This window comes from Mirounga angustirostris, unplaced genomic scaffold, assembly GCF_029215605.1.
Source record: "Mirounga angustirostris isolate CCGP_5_RB_7025 unplaced genomic scaffold, mMirAng1.0.hap1 SCAF_10, whole genome shotgun sequence".
NCBI classification, from domain to species: Eukaryota; Metazoa; Chordata; class Mammalia; order Carnivora; family Phocidae; genus Mirounga; species Mirounga angustirostris.
Genome location: NW_026991718.1, coordinates 106,601,444 through 106,614,791, shown reverse-complemented (window position 1 = coordinate 106,614,791; position 13,348 = coordinate 106,601,444).

The window sequence follows — 13,348 nt, the reverse complement described above, 5'->3', positions numbered from 1 at the left end:
TTTCAAACTTTTTCAGTATTATATTTGCTATGGTGATCAGTGATCTTTGATGTTACTATTGTAATTGTTTTGAGGCACCACGAACTGTGCCTATATAAGACAGCAAAGTTAGTAAATGTGTGTTCTGACTGCTCCACCAACCAGCTATCCCCACATCTCTCTCCCTCTCCTTAGGCCTCCCTATTCCCTGAAACACAACAGTATTGAAATTAGGCCAGTTAATAACCCTACAATAGCCTCTAAGTGCTCAAGTTAAAGGAAGAGTTCCATGTCTCTCACTTTAAATAAAAAACTAGAGGGGCGCCTGGGTGGCTCAGTCAGTTAAGCCTCTGCCTTCAGCTCAGGTCCTGATCCCAGAACCCTGGGATCAAGCCTCACGTGAGGCTTCCTGCTCAGTGGGGAGTCTGCTTCTCCCTCTCCCTCTGCCTCTGCTGCTCCCCCTGCTTGTGTGCTCTCGCTCTCTCACTCGCTCTCTCAAATAAATAAATAAAATCTTTAGAAAAATAAATAAATCAACAACTAGAAATGATTACACTTAGTAAGGAAGACATGTCAAAAACTGAAAGATAGGCCTCTTGTACCAAGCAGCCAAGTTGTGACTGCAAAGACTCTTGAAAGAAGATAAAAGTGCTACTCCAGTGAACACATGAATGGTAAGAAAGCAAAACAGCCTTATTGCTAGTATGGAGAAAGTTTTAGTGGTGTGGATAGAAAATCAAACCAGACACAACGTTCCCTTAAGCCAAAGCCTAATCCAGAGCAAGGCCCTGACTCTCTTCAAGTCTGTGAAGGCTGAGAGAGGTAAGGAAGCTGCAAGAAAAGTTTGAAGCTAGCAGAGGTTGGTTCATATGGTTTATGAAAGCAGCCTCCTCCATAGCATAGAAGTGGAAGGTGAAGCAGCAAGTACTGATGGAGAAGCTGCAGCAAGTGATCCAGAAGATCTAGATAAGATCATTAATGAAGATGACTACACTAAACAACAGATTTTCAATGTAGATTAAACAGCCTTATATTGGAAGAAGATGCCATCTAGGACTTTCATAGCTAGAGAGGAGAATGCCTGGCTTCAGAACTTCAAAGGATGGCTGACTCTTTTGTTAGTGGCAAATGCAACTGGTGACTTAAAGTTGAAGCCAGTGCTCATTGACCATTCCCAAAACCCTAGGGCCTTTAAGAATTATACTAAATCTGGGGTGCCTGAGTGGTTCAGTTGGTTAAGCATTTGCCTTCGGCTCAGGTCATGATCTCAGGGTCCTGGGATCGAGCCCCGCATCGAGCTCCCTGCTCCGCGGGGAGCCTACTTCTCCCTCTCCCTCTCTTGTTCCCCCTGCTTATGCTCTCTCTTTCTCTGTCAAATAAATAAAATCTTAAAAAAAAAGAATTATGCTAAATCTACTCTGCCTGTGTTCTATAAATGGAACAACAAAGCCTGGATGACAGGACATCTGTTCACAACATGGTTTACTGAGTATTTTAAGCCCACTGTTGTGACCTGCTGCTCAGAAAAACAGAACTCTTTCAAAATAGGACTGCTGATTGACAAGGTACCTGGTCACCCAAGAGCTCTGATGGAGATGTATAATGAGATTCATATTGTTCTCATGCCAGCTACCACAATATCCATTCTGCAGCCTATAGATCAAGGAGTAATTTTGACTTTTATCTCTTAATATTTAAGAAATACATTTTGTAAGATGATAGCTGCCATTGACAGTGATTACTCTGATGAACCTGGGAAAAGTAAATTTAAAGCCTTCTGGAAAGGACTTACCATTCTAGATGCCATTATGAACATTTGTGTTTCATGGGACAAAGTCAGAATATCAACATGAACAGGAATTTGGAAGAAGCTAATTCCAACCCTCATGGATGATTTGTGATCCATAAGGGTTGGAATTAGCTTCTTGGTTTCAAGATTTCAGTGGAGGTAGTGACTGCAGTGGACTTGGTTTCAAGATTGTAGTGGAGGTAGTGACTGCAGATATGGTGGAAACAGCAAGGGAACTAGAATTAGAAGTGGAGCCTGAAGATGTGATTGGATTGCTGCAATCTCGTGATATACTTTGAGTGGATGAGGAGTTGCTTCTTATGGATGAACAAAGAAAGTGATTTTCTGAAATGGAATCTATTCCCAGTGAAGATGCTGTGAAGATTGTTGAAATGACAACAAAGGATTTAGAATCTTACATTAACTTAGCTGATAAAGCAATAGCAGAGTTTGAGAGGATTGACTCCAGTTTTGAAAGAAGTTCTACTGTGGGTAGCTACAGTACATAGCATTGTATTGCTACAGAGAGATCATTTGTGAAAGGAAGAGTTGATTGATGCAGTGAGCTTCATTGTTGTCTTATTTTAAGAATTTGCTCCAGCCGCTCCAGCCTTTAGCAAAGACCACCCTAGTCAGTCAGCAACCATCAGCATGGAGGCAAGACCCTCAACCAGCAAAAAGGTTATGATTCACTGACAGCTCAAATGATGGTTAGCATTTTTTAGCAAAAAAGTATTTTTTATTTTTTTAAAGATTTTATTTATTTAAGAGAGAGAGAATGAGAGACCAAGAGCATGAGAGGGAAGAGGGCAGAGGGAGAAGCAGACCTCCTGCTGAGCAGGGAGTCCGATGCGGGACTCGATCCCGGGACTCCGGGGTCATGACCTGAGCCGAAGGCAGTCGCTTAACCAACTGAGCCACCCAGGCGCCCTTATTTTTATTTTTTAACCAACTGAGCCACCCAGGCGCCCGACCTTATTTTTATTTTTTAAGTAGGCTTCATACCCAGCGTGGAGCCCAACATAGAACTTGAACTCACGATCTTGAGATCAAGACCTGAGCTGAGATCAAGAGTCAGACACCCTTAAGTAGTTTTTAAATTAAGGTATGTATATTGTTTTTTTAGACATAACGCTATTGCATACTTAATAGACTGCAGTATAGTCTAAACATAACTTTTTTATATGCACTGGAAAACAAATTCATTTGACTCACTCTGTTGCAGTATTCACTTTATTACCGTGGTCTGAAAACAAACCTGCAATATCTCTGAGGTATGCCTGTGCTTACGCCACAGGTTGTCATGAGGATTAAAAAAAAAAAACATGTACAAAACACTTAGCATAGTATCTGGCATATAATAAGTGCTGAATATGCTAGCTATAATAATAGTAGTTACTGCTACTACTATTATAAATGTGGGACCTCAGGGTTTTTCTGTAAAACTATTGAAATTTATCAACTATAGTAGACTATATTAGGTAATTGAATTAATGTTCAAATGCTTATAAACTGAGGAAAGATGTTTTCCAGTTACTATTTTATGTATCAAAGTAAAATTATAATTAAAGTTGATAGAGGAGAGACAAACACATAAAACATTACTACAATGTAAGATAAGGGCTATCTTAGAGGTAAGAAAAATGGCTAGGATCCCCAGTAGTTATTGTGGATAGCTACGACTTTTGAGACTTATTTTTGGTACTAGTGCCCACATGTTTCTTTGGGGAACCAGCCTTAAGTGATCTTGACTCCAAAGTTGGGTATTTAACCATGTCATGCCAATCAGAGCATTGTGTCCTGTTCACCTTTATAATTATTTCAGAGAGGGGCACACCACTGTGAAAATCAGGCAAAGAACTTGGTTTGAATTTCTGGGAGAGATTCTTTTTATTCTTTCCCAGCCTTGGAATTATGAGGATGGAAGCCTGGCATTACTGGCCTCCATATTGACATAATGAGGAAAGATGCTGTTTGCCAATAGAAACAACACAGAGGACCACAGAACAGAAGATGGAGAGACCAGGTCCTGATGGCCCTGAAATGTCCAGCTGTGCATCTCTTCATGCCAATGCTGGCATAAGTTGGGGTTTTGATTGCCTGCAGTCAAGAAATCCTTGGTGTATATAATACTTAATTTTACTTGGATAATTAAGGAAAGTTCTGTAGGGGTTGATTCTAATGTCATAGGAGAAGGTGGAATAGAGGAAATTCAGAAATGGGCAGTCTTCTAAAGCAGAGGGAATAGCAGGATCAAGGGACAGATGTGTGAAAAGGCATGTTTGAAGAAAATACCAGGATGGCTGAAACTTGTAACTGTTTGACAGTAATGCTTGGACCAGCCAGTTTTTCTCTGTCTGTGGGCATCTTGGTATGGTTTAAAGAAAATGAGCTTGAGAGAAGTTTAAGTCCAAGATATGTCAGTTATTAAGTGGGTAAACTTAGGCAGTTACTAATCGCATTGAAACTCACTTTCCCATTGTTTGCTCTGCGAATAAAAATACCTACATTTTACAGTTTTTGAAGACTAAATTAAAATGAAATATGGAAAGCTTTTAGCACAGTTCCTGCCTGCCCAGAACATAGGTGCTCTATAAACATATGATCTATACTGACTTCTAATCCTTGCTACTGGAGGAATGACATTTTCTGATTGACTTGATGTTAAATGGAAAACCCTTTGTGTTTTGACATTTTTTGCTGGAAACCTTTATAGAGACTGTTGGTCCACTTTCTTGTCTTAGCAGTTGAGTATGCTCAACACAGATATTTCTCTGACGAGTAAGGATCTCTTCCTATGCCCCTGCATGATTCCTTTGAGCAGCAGATGATAATTTTGATAGCATTGTAGATGTGGATTATTGAGCAGAAATCTCAAATGACTCCTATATTCCAAAACTATGAAATATTTCCAAACGAAAATTTCAATAGGTGTTTTTATCCTTGTGTCTTGCCTGCTTCTGATGAAAGCAAATAGTAAAGTAGAAATCTGGTAGAGGGCCCAGAACCAGTTGCGTACTAGTTAATCCAGGATTTACTATTATCAATTTAATTCTCTTTTTCATTCAAGACTAGGAGCATCCAAAAAATGTGTCATGTCAATAGAATACTAACCTGTGAAAGTCCAGAATTTCCCCCCATTCTTTGCCTGGCTAGATTGCAACCCCCTACCCAACTGTGAATTCCTTTAATAAATATATTGAGCACATATTATTTGCCAGATCATGTTCTGGATACTGACAATGTCAGAAATGGGATGCATTTTTATTGGATAAAGATGTCATCAATATTAAATGTGGGGAAGTGTATCAGCTGTCATAGTATTGTAATATTGTGTAGGAGAAAATAAAAAGCTACTTAAATCGGAGATTTTCACAATTTTTGTGATTGTGACCTAGAATAAAAAATGTGTTATAGGGGCACCTGGGTGGCTCAGTCGGTTGGGCATCCAGCTCTTGATTTCAGCTCAGGTCATGATCTCAGGGTAATGGGATCAAGCCCTGCAATGGGCTCCGTACTGGGCGTGGAGCCTGCTTGGGATTCTCCCTTTCCCTCTGCCCCTCCTCTCTGTCTCTCTCTTTCCCTCTATAAAAAAAAAAAAAGGCATTGAATATGTATGAATATATAAATATATGTGTGTATATTTATATAATGCATCATATAGTAGTGTGTGTGTGTGTGTGTGTGTGTGTATAAATTGAAGCAGAATTTTCTTGAGTTAATGTTTATTTTACTCCTTGGATACAATCTGATGTTTTCTGTTCTTATCAATATTATTTCACCAAAAAATGCTGCCAATACTGGTTAGCAACTCTTTAAATTTATTTTGAAACCCACTAATAAGTGGCAATCTGATATAGACAAACTAAAAATCATCATTCATGTAATGTTTTATACAGAAAACTGTTCTTTCTTGCTTTTTTATTTTTTAATTAAAAAAATTTTTTTTAATTTTAAGTAGGCTCCATGCCTCACTTTCTAGAGGGGCTTGCTTCTGGTCTGTTTGCTCTGCGAATAAACAGGTCTGTTTGTAGGCTTGCTTCTGGTCTGTTAAAACTGACTGACTTGGCTAACAGTGGGTTACTGAGGTGAAAAATTGTAGTCCACAGAATGTCTACCTGATTAACATTTTCCTGGTTTTTAACAGCCAAATATCACAGGATGTACAAATCTCTCAATACATTTTTCAGGTGACTGTTTATAGGAGAAATTATATTTACAGTCCCAAAGCTCAATACAACATTAATAATACATTAGACAGGAAAAATTTTGAGTTCTATTCCAAATGCAGTTGGTGGAATGCCAGAAGCACACGTGGGCATTTTTTTAAAGTTTTTATTTAAATTACATACAATGTAATATTAGTTTCAGGTGTGTAATATAGTGATTCAGCACTTACATTCAACACCCGCTGCTCATCACAACAAATGCACCTTAATCCTCCTTACCTATTTAACCCCTCCCCCCACCCATCTCCCCTCTGGTAACCATTAGTTTGCTCTCTGTAGTTAAGAGTCTGTTTCTTGGTTTGCCTCTCTCTCTCTCTTTTTTTTTTTTCCCTTATGCTCATTTGTTTTGTTTCTTAAATTCCACATATGAATGAAATCATATGGTATTTATCTTTCTCTGACTGGCTTATTTCATTTAGCATAGTACTCTCTAACTCCATCCACATTATTGCAAATGGCAGGATTTCATTCTTTTTTAGGGCTGAGTAATATTCCAGTGTGTGTGTGTGTGTGTGTGTGTGTGTGTGTGTGTGTGTACCACATCTTCTTTATCCATTCTTCAGTCAGTGGACATTTGGGCTGTTTCCATAATTTGGCTTTTGTAGATACTGCTACTATAAACATTGGGGTGCACATATCCCTTTGAATTAGTATTTCTTTATTCTTTGGGTAAATACTGTGTAGTGCAATTGCTGGATTGTAGGGTAGTTCTGTTTTTAACTTTTTGAGGAACTTCTGTGCTGTTTTTCAGAGTGGCTGCACCAGTTTGCATTCCCACAACAGTGCAGGAAGGTTCCCCTTTCTCATATGTGGGCATTTTTGAAAGTGCACCAAACAAATGTCAACAAAGACGGTAGAGGTGTTAGAGCTAGGATAGGTCATTCACCTATTCACAGCAACTGTTTGTTAACAACCACATTAATTATTTTGAGATTGGGAAGCCATTTTAAAGTACTGACATCTGAACATGATAGTTTGTTATCTCTATATAAGCATTTTACTATGCTTGGGGGTTTAAGGTAGTTGTTGTATCATTTTTACCACTTAAATATTTGCACAGAATATCTGAATTTTGGAAACAGATCATTGATGTTAAGCAGGAAATGCTTACAACTGTAAGATAAAAGTTACAGAAACTAAAACTGAAGTTTGAGTTTTGAGATAAAATGTTATTATACCTAGAGTTCTCATTTCTGCGGATCCTATGCTCTTTTGAATCTCTGAAATTTATTTTGGTATATGAAAATGACATCTGATATAATAAAATTGATTGATATATAAACATATAAGTAGTATTTGTATAAAAATCACTAAGCTCTAACTGTCCCTAATATCTTTGTTGAAGAGACCATTCATATTTCATGGATTTGTGCTATTTCCTGGTCATATATTCAGTTACTGCACATTTTCTCAACATTGGCATTATTGATATTTTGGGCTGGATAATTTTTTGTTGTATGATGTTGGAGGTTAGCAGCTACCATGGGCTCTATGCCCTGGATGCTAATAGCATCCCCCAAGTTGTGTAATCAAAAATGTCTCCAGACATTGCCAAATATCCCCTCAGTTAAGAACCATTAAGTCATCGTATCAGGGTCTCATAGAAAGCAGATGGTTTACCTCAGTGGGGTAAATGAGGGAGAGTATAATGAGGGAGCAATCTACAAAGGTACAGATAGGCATAAGGGAACTCAGAAGGCATGATGGGGCACCTCTGGGCTGATAAGAGTGAGGAAGATTACTGTTATCTGGGCCTGAAGGGCAAGGGTGGGAGTAGGTACAGAACACAGAGCATAAGAGAGAATTCCCTGACAGGAACTGTGCTTCTGTAAAGGGACAGACCAGTTGGCCACTCACAGTCTGGTAGGGATATAGCTGGGAGAATAAATGAATCTCCAAGTGGTGCCTCCCATTGTTTGAAATTCATCAGAAACCCAAGGGAAAAGGAGCCATTGATGCAATGGTTAAAGATCAGCCTTTTGAGGCCCCCCAGCAAGATGGAGAAGGATGAAGAATAGATCTGGAAAGGCAAAGAGAGGCTATCCAACACATGTCAATATTCAGTATTATGTTGATTATTGCCTCTGCTCCAAACTGTTACCATTATTTATAGCTTTATAATACATTGTAAGATCTTACAGACAGATTCCACCACCACCAGTTTTCCTCCTCTGTTTCCTCCTCCTTCAAATGTTGCCTCCTGTTTATGAAAAAAATTGTTCTGTTGGTTTTCCTAGTATTTTTTGTAGTCTTTTCTCCTGGGTTCATTCCCTGTCTTCCATAGGAAGATCTGTTGGTAGTAAATATTCTATGTATCAGTTAAGATAGGCTAGGCAATGCTACAGTAAGAAAAACCCTGCATATTTCAGTTGCTTAACACAAGGAAAGTTTATTCTTTGCCTTGCCAAGTCCGCAGTGAATCAGGTGACTCTTCATGGCAGCTGCTTCACGTGGAGGCATTTTTGGAAAACAACTTATTTGAAAGTAGTGCTAGGTTGGTAGATACTTTGTCCCAGTGGTTTGAAGATAGAGGTCTTCTATGCATTTCTGTTGTTGCTGTTGAGAAACCAGGTAGGATTGTAATTCTCATTTCTTTGTAGATGATCTTTTTCCTATGCACAACACACCCCACCTACCCCCAGTTACTTTTAAGGTTTTTAATTTTAGTGACCTGCAATTTAACTGTGATAGATCTGGCTGTGTATTTCATTTAATTATTCTTTTTTGAGATACCCTCAGCTTCATGAATCTGAGGAAGTATGTCCCTCATTATTTTCAAAATGTATCAGATTTTATTTCTTGAATATTACTTATTCCTTACTCTTTCTATCTTGTCTTTCTGGAGCTTGGATCAAATATATGTTAGACTTCCTTATATTTTCCCAGTGCCCCGGCAGTTGTTTCATTTTCTGACCACTTCTCTCTCTGTACTGCATTCTTGGTGGCTTTTTAAGAAATGTCTTTTAGGGGTGCCTGGGTGGCTCAGTCACTAAGTGTCTGCTCCCAGGGTACTGGGTTTGAGCCCCGCATGGGGCTCCCTGCTCGGCGGGAGGCCTGCTTCTCTCCATTCCCCCTGCTTGTGTTCCCTCTCTCGCTGTCTCTCTCTCTGTCATATAAATAAATAAAATCTTTAAAAAGTCTTTTAATTTATTTTCTATTCAGTCTATGTGTTCATTGATTTTCTAATTTGGATGGTAATGTTTTTTATTTTTATAACCTTTCTTTGTCAACTTGAACTGGTCGTTTGCTTCAGATAATTTTGACACACCCATATATTTCTCTCTTCTCTCTCTTTCTTTCTTGATAATTCTAACATTCTTCATCTTTTGGGGCCAGATTGTGTGTGTATAATTGTATGTGTGTTTTCCTTGCTAACCCTCTGCTTGGGGTGATTTATTTCTTTGTATGTTTTGTTATTTTTGATTGTGATCTCCTGATATTTGAGATACTTGAGGCTCTATCTGAGGGAATTCTTGGTTCCTATTGGGGTACCAGCTCCCTTCAGAGTTCTTCATTTGACTTACCACATTGTGGAGGCCAAGACTTTACCTTCCTCCCCAAAGCCCACAAAACCAGAGAACTAGAAACCACCAGGGATTGGAAGGTGTTATCAGCATGTCTTTGGTTCATGCTTTCAGGTACTGTTCTTTCAACTTTTCTGTGGGTTTGATAGTTTTCAAATAAAAGTTGGGGAAAATACAATTAAATTGTGAAAAAAAAAGCAATCAAACTGGGGGCACCTGGGTAGCTCCAGTTGGTTAAGCGTCCGACTCTTGGTTTTGGCTCAGGTCATGATCTCATAGGTCCTAGGATTGAGCCCTGGCCTGGCTCCTGGCTCAGTGGGGAGTCTGCTTCAGATTCTCTCCCTCTGCCCCTACCCTGAATCATGGGTTCTCTCTCTCTCTCTGTCTCTCAAATAAGTAAGTACATCTTTAAAAACAGAACAAAACAAACCAAAAAAAACAGAATCAAACTGGTTCTAGGCATTCCTTAACTAAAAACAAAAGTAGAGATGGCTGATTTATAGAATAGGAATAATCTTTCTTTTTCAAGAAAAGGAGCTTTTGTAGATATTAATTCTCCTGTTTAATTTGTTGATTTCTGTTTTTCTTTTTTTTTCACCTCTTTTTCTCTTGCTGTTAGAAGAGTTTGTTCTTCTTACAAATACTTGCTTTGAATTCATATTTCACTGATTTTCATTTTTAAAAATTTCTTAAAATAATTAATGTTACACATTTTTCTCCAAAATGAACTTTAGTTGCTTCTTATGAGTTTTGATAGTACTATGATTATTTTCATCTTTTCTAAATAGTATTTTATTTGTAAATTTTTTAAGTGATAAAATCATAATAGTATATGCATTTGGACACTTGGGCATATGCAGATAAATATAAAAAATATTTGGCATAAATAGCTAAATATAAAAATAGAGAAAAATATGAAAATAAATGTTATTATTCCCGAATTCCCTCTACTTTGAGAACTACCACTGACATTCTCATATATATCCTTCTAGTTTTTTTTTACCACAAGGCACAAACTTAGGTGTTTGTTTTAAATAAAATCAAGATCCTTTACATACAAGGTTTTATATCCTAACTTAATCATGAGTATTTTTGTATGTCATATATTCTTTTAGAAAATGATACTAATAACTATAGGTCAGTTCATCATGTGCATATATTTTATTTAACCAGTCCCCTCTTAGTTATCTAGATTATTTCAATTTTTGCTATTATAAGTTGCATAATAATATATGTCCTTGTACATGCAGCTTAGTGTAGATTAGGATTATTGCCTTAAAATTAATTTCCAGATATAAATTGTACAAAATGGGGTAAACATTTTTAAGTCTTTTGATAAATATTGTTAAATTGTCCTGTGGAAAAGTTGTCCAAACTGTGCAGCCATCAGCTGTCCATGTTAGAATGTGCTTTTTCTATCCAGGTGAACAGTTTAAAGTTTGTGGTATGTGATATCAGCTTGTCTTGATTTGAATTTGATTTTTAGTACTAACGAGTTTTTTTTTTTAATTTTTTTTTTTTAAGATTTTATTTATATGAGAGAGAGAGAATGAGAGTGAGAGAGCACGAGAGGGGGGAGGGTCAGAGGGAGAAGCAGACTCCCCGCCGAGCAGGGAGCCTGATGCGGGACTCGATCCTGGGACTCCAGGACCATGACCTGAGCCGAAGGCAGTTGCTTAACCAACTGAGCCACCCAGGTGCCCTAGTACTAACGAGTTTTAATAGGTTTTCTCATGTTTGTTGGCTGTTGCTGTTTGTTTTTATAGCTCATAAAAAAAGAACATTAATGTAAGGTACTGTTGTCAAAGTAAAATGAGGGATAAGAGCCCACACTTGGCCACCTTTCTCTCCAACCTCTCAGGCAGTTCATCTGCCCTATCATAGGCAGCAAGGGACAGATTCCACTTAGCAAGCAGTTTTACATAATCATCTCTCTGTGGTCATATGACCTACTAAAGCACTGACTGATGTTTTTCCTGAAAACAGAAAAAGTATCTTAGACTAATAACAAAAGAACCAGAAAACTGTACCACTGTTATAGCCTCTTTTTATGTTGGTGCCTATCTTTTATCTTTTTGGGGGGCCTTCATCTTTTTCTAGTTGGTTTATGTGCTATTTTATATATAAAGGATGTTAACTCTTTGTCATTATGTTGCAAAAAAATGTTCAAAAATTAAAATTTTTTTTTTTATGATATATAGAACTTTTAAGTCTGTATGTAATTAAAATACTCATTTTTAATGATGTCTTCCTTTTTCTTCCCTGTTTGGAGAAATCTCCCCCAATTTGTAATGAGCTAAATATTCACTGATATCTTCCTTCATTTCTTTTATGATATCAATCTACATTTAAACTTTTAATCATTCTGAAATAATTTTTAATATACGTTATGTATTTCCAAAGTTAATCAATGTCCCCGAACCATTTACTTATAACTTCCCTCACTGACTTAAACTGTCATTTTTATCATACTATAAATTGTACTTTTGATTTCCTTCTTTGGCCCAGATTTATTTAGGAAGGTGCTTTTGAATTTCCAACCTTTAATAAAAAACAAAAATAAAAACAAAAAAACAACTTGTTGCTTCCAGAGACTATGGCCTCTGCAATTTCTATATTTTGTCATTTCTTGACATTTCCATTATAACCCAATATGAACTTAAGTTTACTCAGTGTTCAATATATATATATTTTTAAAGATTTATTTGTTTATTTTAGAGAGAGACTGAGCACATGAGCTGGGGAGGAGCAGAGGGAAAGGCAGAGAGAGAATCTCAAGCAGACGCCCCACTGAGTGCAGAGCCCGACATGGGGCTTGATCTCACGACCCTGAGATCATGACCTGAGCTGAAATCAAGAGTCTGACACTTAACCAACTGAGCCACCCAGGCCCCCTGATGTTCAATATATTCTTACAATAAAGATATATACTATACCTACATGGTTTAAAGATATGCAACTATTCATTCAATTCTGTTTTTTTGTTCAACTTGTCTATGGTAGTAATTCTAATTCTTCCTTATTAAAAAATGGTTAAGTTTAATAAACTTTAAAATATTACTTGGTAAGATTTTTATTTGGGGATAACATCCTAGGTTCTTTTTAGTGGAATGTACCTTATTAGCACTTGGCTAGTGTTAATGATATCCACTAATCAAATTGTAGTGAAATGTATATAGTTCTTGTCTCACTGTGACTTTTCTTGGGGCAGAGTTCATGCCTTCCTTGACCTTATCTTGGCACATGATTTGTAGACAATAAACACCTTTAAAATGCCTTGAATTTTACCCAAGTTAAACTCAGTGCAAACCTACAGGAGGAAATTCCTAAAGACAGTAAATCCCAGATAGTGAAGAAAATCACTGGTGTCCTCAGTGTCAGACTTATTAGGGTCATTGAGTAGAAGGTGACAGGCCTTCAAATATGGTTCAGTTCACTGTTTCTCTCCCCAAACTCACACAGATAGTTTGCCCAGCCCTATAAAGTTGTCCTATGAAGAACTCAGTCTTGACAGAGGGTTGAATTTGGTGGGCCTGGGAAAGGGGATTTCTATTCCTAGAGAAATAGATGTCCAACAAGTCAGCTGTAGTAGTATTGAAATAATCTTCTTCCCAGGATTTGGTACATTAATCCAGAAGTAGAGCCAAGAGCCCTCTCAGTTCCAGGCTGTAAAGATCATTGCTGATGTTCTCATCTGGCTAAGCCCTCATGGGATTTGAAAAACACACTTTTACTCCTTCTGTGATAAATTTAAGAGAATTCTTTATCCACATTAGTAACCCCAATATCCAGCTTCAGCCTTATCCTTCTAGATAAGCAGACATTCT